The sequence below is a fragment of the Caretta caretta genome, chromosome 1, assembly GCF_965140235.1.
Source record: "Caretta caretta isolate rCarCar2 chromosome 1, rCarCar1.hap1, whole genome shotgun sequence".
NCBI lineage: Eukaryota > Metazoa > Chordata > Testudines > Cheloniidae > Caretta > Caretta caretta.
This window is the reverse complement of record NC_134206.1, coordinates 273,239,915-273,260,300: the sequence shown is the minus strand read 5'-3', so window position 1 is coordinate 273,260,300 and position 20,386 is coordinate 273,239,915. Positions and strand designations below refer to the sequence as shown.

The window sequence follows — 20,386 nt, the reverse complement described above, 5'->3', positions numbered from 1 at the left end:
CTAGTAGTTTTCATTTTCACCCCATCACTCCTATATACACACAAAATATTGAAGCTGAGAATGATTGAACAAACTTGAACAAACTTGCAGTAAAGATGACAATATCTCAACTCCACCTTAAAAAAACAAAACAGAAAAAGACATTTTTCTTTAAGCTGAAGCTAGATCCAAGTTTTATGGAGAACAGATCTCTGGGTTTCAGTATGCCGAAATGTCAGAATGCAGGGATGCCAAAAGAACATCGGACAATTTAAATTAAAGACTCTCTTTGGGACCATTTTCTGAATAGCTGATATGTAGCTCCGATGAAGTAATGGAAATAAAATTACTTAGTGTTGAATATTACAAGCTTTGCCCAATTTTCCTTTTGTGCTATGACTTAGTCTGATGAAAACCTCACAACAGATATAAAGTTACCTATTTTCTTTCCTAACTAATGAGTCTGGTTTTAACAAAATGCAAAATATTGTATGAGAGAGGGCAGAGATAATTTATAGATACTAATAATGTCTTTGTATGCACAACGAACAGAAGTAGAACTCTCTGGACTTGTTTAGGACAGACATTCTATCGGTAATACTGTAAACTAATGTAAAATATACTTGAAATCTCCTCAGAAAGGATTTGAACTTCTTAGATGGATGTTTTTAGTCTGACCCAGTTCTGAGTTGTCTCTGAAAGGTCACTCTATTGGTATGTCTCCGATATGGTGATACATTCTGGCTATTATGTTGTTTGCAAACTGATGAAGAACAATTTTTCTTTTCATGTTTTTTCTTTTAAAATAAAATAAAAAATACTCTGCAACATCAAGCCCTGATGCTGTAAACATGTAAGCACACGCTTAAAGTTAGTCATATGCATAAATGTTTGCAGGTTTGGAGCCTGTGTTTCTATCCTGAAATCCAGTTTTGGGGTGAAAAGTCCTTGTTTTTTATATAGAGAGAAATGCCTCTTTTAATAGTTTGCCGCAATTCACCAAAATAACCCCCAACCACCTCTGTAGACACAGAGAGAGAGAGAGAGAGTTTACTTTGGTGAATTATGGCAAACTATCAAAAGAGGCATTCCTTTGGTAATATATTTAATTGAGCTTTATAACTATCACTGTTATTTAAAAATGTTTCTGTACGCTAACTGCATACATTTCCAGCACTACCTGCCAAACTTTGGATAATGAGTGGCCATGCCGGAAACCAAGGAGAGATAAATAATTTATGTCACCATTGTGGAGACTTTATTCCGATATAGTATAAATCTACACTTGCGTTGATGTGTAGAGTACACACACTGCACACCCAGCTACCATAGGCATAAATAGCAGTGGAGATGGTGAGGCAGGGCATATGTGGATAGAATAGACTAGAGTGCCCTACACACCTAAATCCTATAATGTACAGCCTCATGGAATCGTAGCACTGGAGGGGACCTGCACTCATATCTAGACCATCCCTGACAGGGGTTTGTCTAACCTGCTCTTAAAAATCTCCAGTGATGGAGATTCCACAACCTTCCTAGGCAATATATTCAAATGCTTAACCACCCTGACAGTTACAAAGTTTTTCCTAATGTCCAACCTCAACCATCCTTGCTGTAATTTAGTACATTTCTTCTTTCTCAGAGGTTAAGGCAAATAATTTTTCTCCCTCTGCCTTGTAACAACCGTATGTACTGAAAACTGTTATCATATCGCTTCTCAGTCTTCCCTTCTCCAGACTAAACAAACCCATTTTTTAAAATCTTCCCTCACAGGTCATGTTTTAGACCTTTAATCGTGTTTGTCGCTCTTCTCTGCACTTTCTCCAATTTGTCCACATCTTTCCTGAAATGTGGCACCCAGAACTGTACACAGTACTCCAGCTGAGGACTTATCAGCATGGAGTAGAGCGGAAGAATTACTTCTCATGTCTTGCTTACAACACTCCTGATTGTTTGCTGTTCTTGCAACAGTGTCACACTGTTGATTCATATTTTGTTTGTGATCCACTCTGACCCCCAGATCCCTTTCTGCAGTACTCCTTCTTACGTAGTAATTTTCAACTTTTTATGTGTGCAACTGATTGTTTCTTCCTAAGTGGAATACTTTGCATTTGTCCTTATTGAATTTCATCCTATTTTCTTCAGACCTTTTCTCCAGTTTCTCCAGATCATTTTGAATTTTGATCCTATCCTCCAAAGCACTTACAACCCCTCCAAGCTTTGTATTGTCTGCAATCATTATAAGTGTACTCTCTATGCCATTATCTAAATCATTGATGAAGATAGTGAACAGAACCAGAACAAGAACTGATCCCTGTGGGACCTCACTCAATATGCCCTTCCAGCTTGATTGTGAACCACTGATAACTACTCTCTGGGAACAGTTTTCCAACCAGTTATGCACCCACTTTATAGTAGCTCCATCTAGGTTGTATTTCCCTAGTTTGCTTATGAGAAGGTCATGCAAAACAGTATCAGAAGCCTTACTAAAGTCAAGATATACCATATCTACAGCTTCCCCCTATTCACATGGCTTGTTACCCCGTCAAAAAAAGCTGTTAGGTTGGTTTGATACAATTTGTTCTTGACAAATCCATGCTGTTGCTTATTACCTTATTATATTCTAGGTGTTCGCAAATTGATTGCTTAATTATTTGCTCTATTATCCTTGTGGGTACTGAAGTTAAGCTAACTGGTCTGTAATTCCCTGGGCTGTCCTTATTTCCTTTTTTATTGACGGAAACTATATTTGACCTTTTCCAGTCCTCTGAAATCTCTCCCATCTTCCATGACTTTTCAAAGATAACTGCTAATGGCTCAGTTATCTCCTCAGTCAGCTCCTTGAGTATTCTAGGATGTATTTCATCAGGTCCTGGCATCTTGAAGTCATCTAACTTGTCTAAGTAATTTTTAACTTTTTCTTCCCCTATTTTAACTTCTGATCCTACCTCATTTTCACTGGCATTCACTATGTTAGACGTCCAATAATTACAAACCTGTTTGGTGAAAACCAAAACAAAAAAGTCATTTAACACTTCTGCCTTTTCCACATTTCTTGGTATTATTCCCTCCCCCTTGGCCCCCCCAATTGCGTAATGGGCCTACCCTGTCCTTGGTCTTCCTCTTGCTTCTAATGCATATATAGAATGTTTTCTTGTTACCCTTGATGTCTCTAGCTAGTTTAATCTCATTTGTGCCTTGGCCTTTCTAATTTTGTCCCTACATACTTGTGTTCTTTGTTTATAGTCATCGTTTGTAATTTGACTAGTTTCCACTTTTTCCACTGCATGCATCCGATGAAGTGAGCTGTAGCTCATGAAAGCTTATGCTCAAATAAATTTGTTAGTCTCTAAGGTGTGACAAGTCCTCCTTTTCTTTTTGCGGATACAGACTAACATGGCTGCTACTCTGAAACCTGTCACTTTTTTTAGGACTCTTTTTTGAGTTTCAGATAATTGAAGATCTCATGTGTTCTATGTTCCTCTTTTAACTCTTGAATTAAGGCTGTGCAGCGTTTCCACATCAGTATTGGTGTGGGTTTGATGTGTTCACAAATCTCAGTCCCAAAGTGCATGGAACATGAGCTATGGATATTCATATGGAGTGGCCACCGTTACAAAGACACTAGTTACCACAAATGGTGGCTTCTGAGGTAGCACAGTTATTTCCTTCAACTTAAAACAACAAGTTTTCCCTATTCTTAGCTTAGGAAAATAAGCTGTGGTTACGCAATGCTGTAGTAATTGTGGATAAATATAGACTGTTAATGGTGACCATCATAGCCAACAAGAACTAGGATTCCCTGATCCTGTGGATGTTCCAGGTAAAGGTGCCTTTTTGTCTAACTTTTACTTCTTAACAAACATACAAGGTAGGTTTCACTTTCAGCCTCTATGAACCAAAATGTCAGTTATTTTCACAAATCCAGCATGCACCAGATCATAGAGGGGCTCACATAGCTGTATATCATCCTTGTACTACCATGAATGTTCCACACAGGACTAATTACAAACTTTAGCCAAAATTTTCAAAAATAGATGCCTGAAGTTGGGCTCCCAAACCCATATGTAGGGACATCAGTGGCCTGATTCTCAAAACTGTTGAACACCTAGCAAGTCCCACTAACCTCCATGGCAGCTATTGGGTGCTCAGCAACTTTGGAAATAAGGCTAGTTATTTAGGTGTCTAAATATGGATTTAGGGGCCTAATTTTGGGCACCTATTTTTGTTAAGCCTGGGCTTCTTTTAAGCATACTATTTTTAAAGACCCTGTGTTATATATCAAGACTTTGTCTGATCATTGCCAACCTGAAACATAAAACATCCGATACAAAGTTTTCAGATTTGGGCTTTTCAACTTTAGGCTTTTAAATCCATATGAAAGTTGTCTAATATTAGGCAACCAAGTTTAAATATTTTGGCTCTGATATTTATCAAAACTAAGCATAATATACATTTAATCAATGGATTCTTAATTACATTAACATCCAAAAGCTTTTGTACAACAGAACCATCCTGCTTGAGATGAGTTATGAGTGCTACCTCCTGAGAACAAGATGACTAGCTGTGACAGGTTGTAACTGGCCCTTTGAGGGCCCCTACCACACCCCAGTCCAAGAAAAGAGCAGTGAAGTTGGGTCCTCCAGGCCTGCCTAGAGAGACTGCATAGATGCAGCCAATCAGAGCCCAGTAGACTCAGATAAAAGGAGCTGTAGGGGCTCTGCATGTCAGTCTCTGACTGGGAGAAGAGGGATGAGGAAGGGGGCTTGGCTTGGCTTGGCCCGGCCCGGCCCGGCCCGGCCCGGCCCGGCCCGGACCGGACCGGACCGGACGCTTGATGGGCTGATTTACTGGCCCTAAGAATGAGAGAACCTAAGAGCTGTAACCTTAAGTTAATGGGTGAAAGGAAAGGGGCTATGTGGGAAAAGGCCCAGGGAATAGCAGCAGTTAACTGGAAGCAGTGGTATATAGCTGCTGTATATAGGGTCCCTGGGTTGGGACTTGGAGTAGTGGATGGGCCTGGGTTCCCCCACTGGCAGTAGTGAAGTAGCCTAAGTGGCTCCTTTAGAAGTCTGATCAGAGAACTGGATTTAAAGGCGTCTAGAGGTGTTGAAGAGAGAAGGCACCTTCAGGAAGGAGGGGCTGAGTCCAGCTTGAGCTGGGGTTTGAAAGACTTTTGTTCTGGACTTCAATAGCCTACAAGGGGCTCATCCATTTGACTGTCTGACTTAGCCAGAGGGCTGAGCCACGGAAGATGTGCCTAGCGAGGTCAGCTACCTACAGAGGGCACCAGCAGTAAGTGAAAAAAGATTCCAGCATCACACCCAGCCAACAAGAGGCACTGAGGAGGTGAGCACTCCCTGTCACACTGGTAAGAATCAAATTGGCATCATATACTCTTCCATCTGTGTTCAGGGCATGGAACTGTCCGATATGGCATAAGCTTCTCCACATTTCACTGCTAAAAAACATTACCCCTAACTTAGAGCTGGATCCTACTCTCATTAAAGTCAATGGCAAAACTCCTATTGATTTCTATGGTGCAGGATCAGGGCCTCAGTGCATTAGCCATGTTACTTGGTTCATATACAAATTTGCCTTCAGCCAGAGGCATGGTTGTGATAACACTGATGACTATGAACATGTGCTAAAATAGCACTTTTCAGTTGAAACAATTTTGCCATAAGAGGGGTTTACTGTAAAACAAAGAGCTTATCAGGTTTTTACACAAACATTAAAATGGTTAAATCATTTGTATTCCCATTAATATCTGTACCTTATAGTTGCCAATAAAGAACTTCTATTTATTTTTAAATAAAATAGTGTATGTGATTTAAGCAGTTAAGGTAGGGAGGTATGGCACACTAGAAACAATACAATTGTAATATTATCTGATGCCCAGGGAACATGTTCAGTATGTATGCTTGTATTACCACTGAAGGGGTTACTCGCTAGAGACTAGACCTCAAGGTGTATTTTTAGACTGAACACTTCAAGTTTCAAATATCTGTGACCCATATCTTCAAGCTTCATATATGAATGAGAAATGGGAAATCGTTTTGGATTAATTAAAATGAATCATAAGTGACACATGTGATGCAAACCTTGGTACAATCATCAAACATCTGTTTGTAATTTTGGCACTAGCAATATAAAAATGAATTTGTAAATGTTTCCTATGCTTTTCTTTTAAACAGAGAAATTTACAGTAACATCAAAAGTCTGTTTCATATATATTATGTATAGACATATATATAATTCCCACCCTTAAAACACTAAACTTAGTATACACAATGTATAGTGTATGTTACCTACATGCTTCTACTGCAGCAAATTATTTCTTTAAAAAGCCTAAAGGGGTGGGGAGAAACAGTGGGGAAGAAGCAGGGATTTTTGCTGAATCCTCTGTCTGTATGCATGTGCAGAGAACAGCACAGAGCATTTAGAAGTTCCCAGAATGCCTAGAGGGGTGGTAGTTACTAGGCATGCTGAGTAGTTGTCTCTGGGGCTGTGCAGAGGGTTTTCATTAAGGGCAAGCAAACTACCAAGATCCACACATTCATGGTCATGATCAGCCAGCTGGAGCACAGTGGGGAAAAAAAGGCTATAAATAGTGGAAGATGGAGGCAGCACTATGGGCTCAATGGTTGAATAATGCAGGACTGAGTTGTGTCCTACAGCCAGACTCCCTATCTCGCTGGACCCTGAGGAAGCAGCCAACTACTGACTCCAGGATTGGAATTGCTGAAGACTGAGTGGTTTCAGAGTAGCAGCCGTGTTAGTCTGTATTTGCAAAAAGAAAAGGAGTACTTGTGGCACCTTAGAGACTAACCAATTTATCTGAGCATGAGCTTTCGTGAGCTACAGCCCACTTCATCAGATGCATACTGTGGAAAGTGTAGAAGATCTTTTGATACACACAAAGCATTTTTTCATGCTTTGTGTGTATCAAAAGATCTTCTACACTTTCCACAGTATGCATCTGATGAAGTGAGCTGTAGCTCACGAAAGCTTATGCTCAAATAAATTGGTTAGTCTCTAAGGTGCCACAAGTACTCCTTTTCTTTGAGGGAGAGTATATGATTGTATAATTAAAGACCAAATTGTAATGCACATGTAACCAGTGCCACCTTCACTTTGTTTCCCTTTTAAATTGTTCAGCAATGAGAATGGACTCAGTGCTGTAGAACGATATAGTACTTGGTAGACACCATTAGTCTGCCCTCATCACATGTAATTTACGAGATCCGTAGGAGGTGGAGGTCTCACAACCTACCTTAAAATATTCACAGTGAATGAGACTAAATCCTGTAGAGCCCTTGTGCGTTCTGTGTGCACCATTCACAATGTGGTTTGAGGACTTGATGCCACAAGGTGCTGAGCAATTCCTTGGGGGGGGAGAGTGCCCTTAACTCCCATTGACTTAAATGGGGTCAAACTGGCAGGGTTAAGCCTTTCATGAGATAAGTACTTCATAGCCCCCCTTGCCTCACTCACAGCACATATGTACATTCTTCACAATGCAGCCTGCCATACGCGGTGCGCTATGAAACCTATCTCCTTCTCTCTGAGCACTGCTAATAAATAGTACCCAGTTGTACTGCATATAGTACAACTCAGTCAAATCAAAATCCTATTTCACTGCAACCACTCAGCCACTTTCCCGCAATGCAAGTTCTAATGTTCTACCTCAGCTACTCTATTTTCATGTCACCAATTTGTGACCGTTAGGAAGATGTCATAGGTAGGTTTATCTACCACTAATTACTTTCTTTTTTTAACTGGTCTCAAACGTTGCATACTACATTTTACCCATGTTCTCCTATCATTACATTTATACACACAAGTAAACAGAGGAACTAATATACAGCTGTTTTCTAAAGATATCACAGATTTCTGGTAATGATAAATGTCATCAAATGTGTTTGAGGCATGTTTTCCTGGACTAGGAGATCACTAGCATTCTTTTCCTACAACTCATCAGGGACCACCCTAGGCTTTGTGAGGTGCTGGGCAACAAAAGGTGTGTGAGTCCCCATGGACACTTCAGTAATCTATATGGATCATTTTCTGGGGGGAGGGCTTAACAACTGGACAGGGGATCAGAGCTCTTGTCTGTGGGGGTTGGTATAGATCAAGCAACTTGTCTGTGTGGGCCCCTATTTACATATACACTTCTTATCACCATAGTGTCTGAGGACTCCACAAACGTTCCTGAATTTATCCTCACAACACCTGTGAGCTTTGAAAAATATTAACTCTATTTTTCAGCTCAGAAAACCAAGACACAGACATTAAGTGACTTGCCCAAGGGCACATAGCATCTTTGTGGTAAAGCCAGAGACTGAACCCAGGTCTCCTAAGGTTCAGACCAGCACCTTGACCACAAGACCATCCTTCCTTTCTCTCATCTTTTCAGGGGTGTGTCATGGTAGCAGTCACAGAAGGAAGGGAAAGTCATTGATGTGACATATGGCATGTTTCAAAAAATATATTGTATATAAGAGATCATATACATTGTCAGTGTTATATACTGATACGCTAGAAACGGGTTCAAGCAACAAAGTTAGCATGTGGGTTTTGAATGTTCAGGGTGTTTTGAGCCAAGATGTTGGTTATGCTCATTATAAAGATAAGGACCATCATTATTTGCTACAATTAGAGCCAGATCCAGGTCTGGATTTCCAACACGCCAAAGTTCAGGATTACTGATATCTGAGGTTTGGGTTCAGAGTCTTCTCTGGTATATGAATGTCTTAATGCAAACTCTGTTGTTGCAATGTTGAGACCATATATTCAAAATAATATATAGGCAGTGCTAGGGTTGCTAACCCTCCAGGATTGTCCTGACATCTTCAGGAATTAAAGATTCATCTTCAATTAAAGACTGTCATGTGATGAAATCCCCAAGAATACGTCCAACCAAAATTGGCAACCCTAGGCAGTACAGATCATAAAGTTCTATTACAACTGTAATTGAGCAATGTGGTGCATGATGTATTTTACATTGTATATATTTAATAATATAAACTGCACTATAGTAAACAGAGATGGGCCTGAATCAAATCCTTGAATAAACTCTCTACCATGAACTCTAGCAGAGGCCAAAATCCAAATACAGAGATGAATGTTGTGGTTCAGGTGTCAGTTTTACCAACAGTCACAATACTATCACAAAAGTCATAATTTAAGGCTCTTTTAAAATGTTGCTCTTGTAGACAGCTGAGGAATTTGGGCTGAGCCACTTGTAATTCCCAGCGGTAGTCATCAGAGGCTGCTCTCCTGATTGAGTAGGTCTCTGCAGCAGCTGCTTGCATTTCCTGTGCACGCAGCTTTGGGCTTTGAGAACATGCACAGCCAGGAAGTGCTCTGGCAAAAAAAAACAACAGGGAGAGAATGTGGAAGACTGCACCACTGAGCTAACCAGCACTTCCCGTCCCCTTAATGATGCAGTAAGTGGAGTCTGGAGGACTGAGAGTTTGAGATAGGGAATGGAGCAAGGCGAGTGGAATGTCTAGCTTGGGGAAAATAGTTGGACTTGGGGATTGCTATTTTGGGGGTGGAAGTCTGCTTCATGATTTTTGAATTCACAAACGATGCATTTCAAAATGTACTGAAAATATGTTCTGTACTGTGTGGCATTTGCAAATGGCAATAATTTACTAACTGCTTCCTGTGATCCGTGAAATAAGAAATTATTCTGAGGAATATCCAGAACTCCCCTCCCATACTTGTCCACTGTAAAAGTGAAATGTCACTTGTCTGCTACTAAGTCACTAGTGCTATTGGGTAATGTCTGCAGAGGTGCTGAAGTGACTAAGAGTCTAATGGACAGTGTGATTGTTAAAAAGACTATCCATTGGCTTTGTTTTGTTTTACACCCAAAAAGCTGACGTGCCCTTGAGAATATATCTGAGTGTTACCAGCAATCTTCTTCGTAAAGGTGACCAGCAAAGCTCTTTCAAGTGTGTTCACTTTTCAGCTTATGAGACTTTTGGTCCACGAAGATCCACTTTGGTTTGGGCAAAAATAAAGCCATTGTTTCCCGATTTATTTTTTAAAATACGAATAGAGGCTCTGAGCCACCCCATGGGAAAACATGTGCAACAGACTAAACGTCACCTTCTGCTAAAGCAGTTGTCAATAGCATTCCCTTCTTTTTTTTTTCATACTGCATTTACTTATCCGTTGCTACTTCCCAACGCAGAGACCGAGGAAGGTGAAACTGCACATGTGCCACAGTCAAATACAAAGTTCTCAGGTACTGCCGTGATAAAAATTGATACAGGCGTTTGCACAGGCTCTGAATGAGGGGGGGTCTCGCCTTGAGTGCCCCTTCTCACTTTCATGCACCGGTGTGAGGGCGTGACAGATCCTGACCTTTTTCTCTGAGAGTTAACTAACCAACATGGTGTGCATTTCAGAATGTATGTTTAACTGTAATTACAGTAGTCACACTTCCAGGATTGCCAGCTGCAGTGTTCAAAAGACGTGTCGGGACCATGAGATTTGCTTAAAATTAAAAATCATAAGACTGCAAAAAAAAAAGGTTTGAGGTATTTTTCTTTGTCTTTTGATCCTGTAGAGTCTCACTTGGGTCGCATTTTTCAAGTTTTCTCCAGAGCCAAGAGAGCTAGAAATTTACTTTATATGAGAATCTCGGATTTCTTTAAATCATTTGTTTCCAGGAGCTGGGGCTTTAAGTGAAAAGTCAGATATCACAAGACTCATGTTAAAAGTGCCAAAGCTGACAGTACTTCATTTTGCCTGGTGGTAGCTAGTGATATAAATTATCCACTCAGGAAACAGATATCACAGGACTCCTGTAACTAGCTAGGACAGTGCAATTTGAATTTGACAACGGTTTATACCGTTGATGTTATTTTGTGAGAATATTCATTTGTTAAAGGTAAAAATACCCTTCTTACAAGTATTTACATTAGTAAAGCTTGAGCACTCCAGTTTGGGATGTGAGCACTGCCAAACTGAAGTTCAAATTGGAATGAATAGCTGGGACGATATTTCCCAGTCTTTGCTTAGCTCTCATTTTTTAAGCATCTGGAAACAGATATTGTAAAGTGTTTTGCAACTTTTACTACAGGCTCTGCCAGAGTCAGCATTATTATTTTGGGGCAGGCATGAATAACAACGTTTAAGTTCTCCTCTGCTTTCTACCAAACTGACTTTTTTCTGCTGTGATCATGCTCCTCTGCACAGGACCACTTTTTGGGGGGGGCACGAGGTGTTGAGGCATGTCATTGGTAGAGTTCTTTAGGGGCTCCCAAACTTAACTTGGTCATTGTTCATAAAATGGGAAGGATCCCTGGAGTATCACCAGCCCATTCTAATGCAAGAAAAATGGAAGCAAACTGCTGTGCTGGAATATGGGCACATTTACCAACACTTTACTAAATGTCAAAAGACAGTTTTCCAAATAAAGTGAGGATTGTAAGTAGCCACTAGGAGCCTCCCCTTTTTCTGCTGGAGGGCTTTGTGTATGTTGTTGGGCTATTTTTTTTTTTTTAGCTATTTAATGATAGATCTCCAGATTAGCTGGTGTTTTCTCTGATATATACAATATATCAGAGAAAACATGTTCAAAATAGCCATTGATGGGTCATTTCCCTAAGATGTGGTGGTCTCTGCTGCTGGAGGATCATCCTTGGTATGATCCTCTTGGGACTCTAGCTACAGGGGTTCTGGGAAATGTAAGGAGCATAAATCAAATAAACTCAGTAACCAGAAAGTTGTTTCTTTTTCTTGGTTATTCCTATTTTCCATTTCTTTATCCCCTCTCCCTTCTTATCTCTGTCCTGTTCCATACATCTCCAGACCATTTTTTCTTTCTTCCTTTCTGTCGGGTAGGGTTGAATACATTTTAACTTTTCAGAAAAATTACTTTGCTAAGCTTTCTGTCCCAGTGTTTAATGTATATATTTTCGGCTCTCTTCACAATGACAACAGTCAAGCACATTTAATGTGAAAAATGAGGGTATTCTTGACTCCCACAACTTAGGGAGTTGCAAAGGTTGGCTCTCGGATTGTCTGGTGGTAAGTGCTAAATACACACACATATATATATTTAGAGATTATATGGAAGCAGCCTGTAGCTATATACCATGTATATGCCAATGATTCTCTTTCTGTTAAGAGCTTTCAGTTTTCACACTCCCTGCCTTTTGGTAAATTTCCCATTTTAGTTATAGGCCATGGGGCTCTGCTTCTTATTGGAATGAAACTGACAGCACCCACTCATTAGAGTTCTTTAGCAAATCAAAGCAACCCAAACTGATCCAATCTAAGAGTAAACAGACAACTACACAGTTTTCTCCCAGGTGCCTTCTCCATTCAGTGCATGCATAAAGGATTCTGCCTCAGGCGCTAAAAGACTCAGGATTGGGCCTCTGTGATGTAGTCCCCATGATTTGTCTTGGAACGAGACAATGATTTCCTTGTACTCTGGGTTCTGTGTCTTAATTTCTCTCCCCTCTGTCTAGACAATCAAGTCAGAACAACTCCATCTAATCTGGTCTCATTTTCTCTTACATACAGTGCGCTGAATGGACGAAAGCTTATGCTGAAATAAATTGGTTAGTCTCTAAGGTGCCACAAGTCCTCCTTTTCTTTTTGCGAATACAGACTAACACGGCTGTTCCTCTGAAACCTTTAAATATGATGCAATTGGAGAGAGTTGCAATTTTGTCATGTCTTAACACTGTTTTCAAGGCCAAGCACAGAAAACCCTAAATTAAAAAAAATGGAGTGTACAGAAAAGTATTTATTGGTAAAACTGCCTAATCAAACATTGTACTATTGGAGAACTTCATTACAGAAAAAGGCAAAACCAGATGTAATGAAACACAGACAGCTGTTCTCTACTACCTGCTTACCCTCTTTTGAGTCCCTTCCCTGTGAATACTTGGTGGGCATGAGCATATCGGCCCTCTGAATAAAGTAGCTGACATACAGAGCAGCAGTGGGTCTAGATCAGCAGTTCTCAAACTTTACTGCACACCAACCCCTTCTGACAACAAACATTGCTACCCAACCCCAGCAGGGGGGACTGAAGCACGAGCCTGCCCAAGCCTGGCCATCCCAGGTTAGGGGCCCACAGCCAAAGCTTGAGCCCCACCACCCTGGGGGGGTAAAACCAAAGCCCCAGGGCTTCAGGCCCCGGCACGAGGCCTGTAACCTGAGCCTCACTGCCAGCTCAGGCTTCGGCTTCGGACCCGGGCAGTGGGGCTCAAACTTCAGTCCCAGACCCCAGCAAGTGTAGCGCCAGCTCTTGTGACCCCATTGAAATGGGGTTGCAACCCACTCTGGGGTCCCGACCCACAGTTTGAGAACCCCTAGTCTAGCATAGTCTTTTCCTGGTTCTGCCGCTGCTGAATGGCAGTGGGAGTAGCAAGCTCTCCTGAAGATCTTTTCTGGGAAACATCTCAATGGATACAATGAGCCAGCAAATTGTCATCGAAATATCTGGGTTGGAACATCTTTGTTCAAACACCCTTTGAAGATACTGGAAGTGCGGAGTTTCCCTTCGACGGCAGTATTCATCTGGTGCTCAACCTTACGCAGTTTAAGTACCTTGCTGACCTAGGTGCTGTGTGAGTACCCAGTAATCACTAAAGACTTCATCTTGCATCATTTAAATTAATGGGTGCTTTACCATTGACTTCAGTGGGTCCAGAATAAGACTCTAAACTTTCAAAATCCCACCCTGGCTTGCATTGGGTTCAGTGTACAAACTGAGATGGATTCTCTGAGTGTAGCTTCTCTTTGACTATTTCAAAGTATTGGTTTGGAGTCTTTGGAGGACATTACGCAGCACAGTCTAGACATAGTCATGCTTCATATTGAGTACATATAGTTCATAAAGAGTTAATAAATGATTAATAGATGCAGTAAGATATTACACACGTGAGCAGTATGCATTATAGATGGTTATGAGACTATTAACAGAAGATCTTATTGATGGCTAAATCATGGCTATAAGAAACTTGTCCTGTTGGATTCTATAACAATTGATTAACCTTTACTTAAAATATCTATTAAACATTTCTTAACGTGATATACATTTTTATAAACATTCTTAATATAGTGTGATCCAAAAAACTGCCAGCTAAATTGGGAAAAGTCAAATCCTGACTCCCATTGAAGTCAATGGGATTTTTTTGCCATTGACCCCAGTAGAGTGGGGATTTCACACGCTTCTACTTAATATTTGAAAAAGTTCGCTATTTTCCAACTTGAAACAAAAAACTCAAGAATCGCATGTATGACACAGGAAATGCATAGAAATGGCAACTCTCATGTCTGAACAAGAAAATTAACACAAAATTAACTTTTAAAGAGAGATTAATTCTCAAGCAGAAGCTTATCAACAGGAGAATCGGAACATTAGCAAATCAAGTATGTATGAGCTATGAGACCTGCTTTGTAGCTACATTGACATTGCTGATGATAATGTTTACTGCAATGTGGGCGTAGTTTACTTTTGCCTAGCACTAGCCATTGTTTTGACAATTTTCAAGGAAGTTTTATAATTTCATGGATTCTAGACTTCAGAAACTTTTAGAATGTTCTGAGGTCTATGTTGTTTATTCAACTCTAAGATATGCATAAAAACTGTTACCCAGTGTAGATCCCTATGAGCTATCACCACAAATAATATAATCCATGGTATATTTACTGCAAGATATGTGCTGGTCAGCTAGTGATGCTACAGTCATGCTGTACAAATATCGTGACATGATCACATTTTCCAGTGAATTCTCATTATCCACTGAATAGCTCTTCAGTTTTAGGGTAAACTGAGCTCCCACAGACATGTCTCTAGTATCGATGCAATTGTTCAACAGATCTCTGCAAGACCGTATTTGTAGAGTTTAAGGCTGGGGGCAGGGAGGAAGGAAATTGGACTATTAGCTCATATAGTCTGAACTCCAATATGTTATGGGCCATTAAATTTCATCTATTTACCCATGTATTGAGCCCCAATGTTTTGGTCAAACAAAAGTTATATCTGCCAAAAGGGCATCCAGTCTCGATAGGAAGACCTCAGGAGATGATGAATCCACCACTACCATTGGTGGTCTGTTCCAAATACCTATTTAGATAGCAATTAAATCACTATCCTGGAGTGCTGCCAACTCTCATGATCTTACTGTGAATCTCTCCATATTTGTTATTTTTCTTAAAAACCTGGCTTCTGGAATCAGGGGATTGCGTGAAAATTTCAGCCTTTATTTTAAAATAGGAGTAAGTTTCTAGCTCTTATTGATGCTGGAAAAAAAATCTTGAAAACAGGAAGGAAGCATATCCTAAAAGTTCAAAAGCTAGAAGATAAATAAAATAGCCATATTTTTCTTTTTAAAAAATCTCATTATCTGAATATGTGTGTATGCCATTTAAAAGCCCAGGGAAAATTCAGGTTATGTATTTGTCTTGAAATAGTCTTTTACTGAAATGAAGGTCAAAATTCAAGCACAGAGGTAGAGATTTTCAAGCTAAATATACATGGCAGAAAATGACCCTATTTATTTTCTCCTAAACTAGTCAAACTAAATCTGGACTTTGAAAACAACTTTTTCAAGTTAGAAATATTCTGTAAATGTGGCAGTTGTTTGTTTTGAATCACCTAAAGCATATTTGAATATTTCTCCCATTACAGCGGATTCCGGCTCAACACCAAGGAAGGTGATATCATTCCTCATGACAGATTGTATAGTGAAAACAGAAGTCTGAATCAAGATCCATGCCAATGCAGCTGGAAGCCTTTGTAGCAGAGTAAATATTCCCGCATTGAGCCATGAGTATAGAAAGGATTTCTAGGTGTTGCTGGAAGACTTGAAACAAGCAGACAAATTAATTTGTATCAGGGCACTATGGTACAGACTGGAAGGTCAAAGAGTTAATATATTTCTATGAGAGAAACTGTATCAATATTTTTTTTAAAAAAATACAATACTAATTATACTTCTGTGAGCTTTTCATCCAGTGATCTCAGAGAGTCTTTCACACACTGAGGAATTAAGCCTTACAACACCTTTTTGAGGCAGGTATTATCTCCACTTTACAAATGGAGAAACTGAGGCACAGGAAGGTTAAATGATGCATACAAGAAAACACTACAATCTGAGCTGGAATTAGAACCGAGATCTGATTTTCAGGCTTTCCTGTGCTTTAACCACTGACTGAGCATTCATTCCTTGTACATCTTATTCATTTCAGGGCCAGATTTTCTCCATTGGTGTGTGTGAGAGAGGGCTCATGGAGCAACTTTTGTCCTGTGTGGCAGCTGGGCACAAGTGCATCTTCTGTACTTCTCAGGATGCAAGGACTGCTCCTTCCATGTATTACCTGGGTACAAGACACAGGCAGAGATGATGCAGGGCCATGGCCCTGTCCCCCTATGAAAGAGCTAGTGGACCATTCTGTACCTGCCGAGGGGGCAATATAAGCATGTGTGCCACCTGGCCTACTAGAGAGCCCTAGGAGGAACTCCTCTTGCAGCAGCTTCTGGAGAGTGACACTCTAAATGGCCCCCTTGCTAGATCTTGTATTAGTCAGTGGCCAGCTGGAGGGAGGGATAGATAAAGGCATGTCTTCTCTATACCTATATACATACACACACACTGATACCTAAAGAGCAGGCCCTGCTGTAATCCTCTCTCCCTGATTAAATGCTAATTGCAAAGGTGACTCCAATCTCTGGGGAAAGGTTGACTAGGTCTTATAGAATGCAACACATTGAGACAAAGATTATTCTATCATGCAATGCTATGGTTGCTTTTTGACAAGAGGACAGGTTCTGGAGCGTACAGAGCCTATATAATGAGATACCAAAATGGCCTTGTCTGCTCAAAGCCCTGGGGCATGTTGCATTTGGGTAATCATTAATTGTGCAGCACTGTTGATATGCCATTTGTCACAAATGGATGTGCATTCCTCGTCTCCATTTTTGAGTTTGGAAACTTAGCTACCTGCTTACAGCTCAGTTCATCTTTTGGCTCAGAGGCAGAGCAAATCAATTCCTGGGGATATTCTTATGAGGGCATGACTGGTTTTTAAAAAAACAAACAAACAAAAAACAAAACAAAAAATACAGCTGACACGATTGTTGTTGGAACACCATGCCTGTTTTTGTCGTATTTATTTATTTAATTAGGATTTTTTGTTTTAAATGTGCTCAGCTGTAGACACAAAATGTACTGGGAAAAAGGACGGAGTTGGTCTCTGAATCCCATATGGTATGGATCAAGTTCTGACAGTTCCCCTATACATGCTCCTTGCTTCTTAGGTGTAAAACAATATTCTAATCCAGATGGTGGGATTGTTTAACCCCTGTTGTGGCAGAGGTTTGCAAGTTGTAAGCCTTGTCCCAGCAGGTGCAGATTCATCCTCAGGCAGGAGTATTTACCTTGCCAACCTTCAGAAATTCTGTCGGCGGTGGGGAGGGGGGAATTAAATTCTGCCCGAGGTTCCACAGGAGCCTTCCAATGGATGCTATCCAGCAAATCAGCTCAACCAGTTCATCCCCAAGCACCTACTGCTGCTCTCCCCCCAGCAAATTTTAGATCTCCTGGTGGAGCAAAGATTGGGAGTGCTTTGTGCCTCTGTGACTCCCATACTGGGCAGACTTTCCTCAGCAGGGCTGCTAGTGCACTGGTCTGGATGAATCAAGCCTGGAGCTCTCTAATGGCTCTCCTTTCATGACAAATATTTAGTTGTATATGTGATCCAGACATTCTCTTTCCCTGTGGGCAAGGATGGAACTGGTTAATTCTTAAATATATTCTTCCAAAGATCCTATTACTGCTTGTGGCCTTCTGTATAAACTCCCTTTGGAGAAGATGATTAAATGTGATAATATGCGAGGGTAATTTATTTGACTAGGGAAAAAGCCTAGAGTTGTTACATAAGTACTAGCACTCTTTGACAGTGATTTGGGTGGAGGTGGATTTTTCATTGTTAGGTTTTATTGTTTCAGTGTGGATTTTTCAATGCGTTATTTCTCTGACCTCAGTTCCATTCAATGTTTGCATGAACCCAATTCATCTGGCAGCCGCTGATTGGCTTGGTTGACTGAGAACAGACTAGAGGCCAGATAAATGAGCAGTTGAGGGCAGATTCCCAGTATGGGGGACTCCTTAGTTAGCATACAATGGGCTTCTCAGATACTATGGCACCCTTATCCTTTCCCTGCAGCACAGGGAGCTGGAGAGGATATGGCCAGTGCACACGAAGCTCAGTGATTCCCCTACCCTAAAGGGCTGTTATAAGATGAGGCTGCGAGACTGCTGTAAAAGACACTTGGGACAGAGATGGAGGAAATCTAGTAGTAGGATTGGAGAACTGCATACAGGTCCTTTGCAGTTCCCCATCAGCTGTACCAGCACTTTCTGGACACTGGTAAGGTCCAGCCCTGGATGTGGACTAAACTCTAAAATGGGCCAGATTTTGTCTCCATGTTCTGCACATAGAGGGATCCTTCTGTGAGCATATCTCCTCCCTCTCAACTAAGATGTTGTGTGTTGTTGGGTCAGCCACCTCAAGAGCACAATCTCACCCTTCCCAGGATCTACACTATGTGGGCTGCAAGCTGGGATGGGGATGCACATCTTCTGCCATCAGGCCTGCTGAGATTATCAGGGAAAAGTAATGTGTCCTGGGACTATATTACCTTTCCCACTGAGATCCTTCAGTAGCAAGGAACCTGCTGGGGGTGGGTGGGAGAAAAACAGGACCCAGGAGCAGCTGTGTTTCAGGGGAGTCCCTGGTAGCACAGCTCTGTTGAAACCATGTCACCAGAGAGTAAACTGAGGGGACAGGAGGACATCAAAACAAGTGCAGACATGGTCCTATGAGTGAATGACTCCAACCTCCTGCAGATCCCTGGGTTCCTTATAAGATGGAGCAGGAAGAGGTTGAGGGAGATCACAGTTCCCAAAATTCCCTAAATTCAAGCTTCATATTAACCATTCTTACAACAGTAGAGAAACCTTAGGTCTTCATGGCACATGAAACATCCAATTTAGAAAGTACTTTTGATACCTGTTGTCTTGGTGCTAGGGCTCTTCTGCTGGGACCAGTACTCTGAGAGGTGCACATGCTGATGGTTCTTAGTCTGTGCTCACATCTGCAACTTAGGTTGGAGAATTTTGCTCTTTCCTGGTTCTTTGCCAGACTGTCACTGTTTCATAATTATGTGACATGCTCAATAATTCAAAAAACTCTCTAGGGAAGGGAGTGTCTTTTCTTTGACCTTTGTGCAATGCCCAACACAATGAGGGCCCCAATCCTGGGTGGGGCCTTTGTACACTTCCATACTACAAACGATTGATAACTATAAAGAACAAAGCTGCAGTATAGAAAAGCAATAAAAACATACCAATACACTGAAATAGCTGAGCTGTTGATTGTTTTGAAAGTGTTTCTTATTACTTCAGTGAGTTTGATCAAATCATTATCAGCTCAATAAACCAACCAACTGCCTTGGAGAAAACAACTTTTGATTTCCTTTCAGGGCCAAATTGTGATACCGCTACTCATGTTGAATAATATGCTATGTGTAGTCCCATTAAAGTTACTCCATAAATAGTGCCATTAAAGGTGCTACTTATTGTAAGTAAGGTATCACGATCTGGACCTGAATAATTTCGTAGCCAAATGTTTTATAAATGGCTCTAAAAGTTTTTTGATGTTTTGAAATGTTTGTGAACTTTTTTCTCCAAGTAAATAGCTTCAGTCTAATTAAGGGTCCGGTTTCATCCATAGTGAGTAAAGCCTTTACTACACACACAGTTCCATTGAAATCATTGAATCATCATAGAATCATTGAGTATAAGGCCAGAAGGTACAACCAGATCATCTTGTCTGACCTCTGGAATGTCACAAGCCACCAACACCACCCAGCCATCCATACAATAAAGCCAACAGACAAAAGTATTATAATATACCTACACCTATTACATATAAACATAAATAGGATGGTTTTTCTGTGTGAGTAAGGATAACAAAAAGTGGCCTATAGAATTTAGAGCCTTTTAAGATTTTTCCCATCCCTACCATCTAATCCCCTTGGATTCATTTGAGATACATAAATTATAGAGCCTAGAAAAGTGATTTTGCTTGCAGAGGTTGTGGTTTTGCAAGAAAATATACATACAGCACAAACCTTTCACTGGTCATCACCACAAATCTCCAGCTTCCTAGACTTTATAGACCCCTTCATACAGTTCATTCTAGTTAACAACAACCTTAGCAAGGTTTTTTGTATAAAGCGAGTCTTCAACAACAACCAAATTATAGTGTGGCAGGACTCACTAGTTATGCCATCCATCTAAAGTACCTGCAAACAGTTAGCTATAAAACAAGCATAGACAGATTCTCTGTGAAGCTACTT

At 40.7% G+C, this 20,386-nt stretch overlaps 1 protein-coding gene across 1 annotated transcript in view; it reads right to left on the bottom strand.

Moving 5' to 3' along the window:
* Nucleotides 1–20,386, bottom strand: part of DCN (decorin) — a 45,217-nt gene that overhangs the window by 20,796 nt on the left and 4,035 nt on the right. The gene's annotated exons all lie outside the window — the stretch shown is intronic.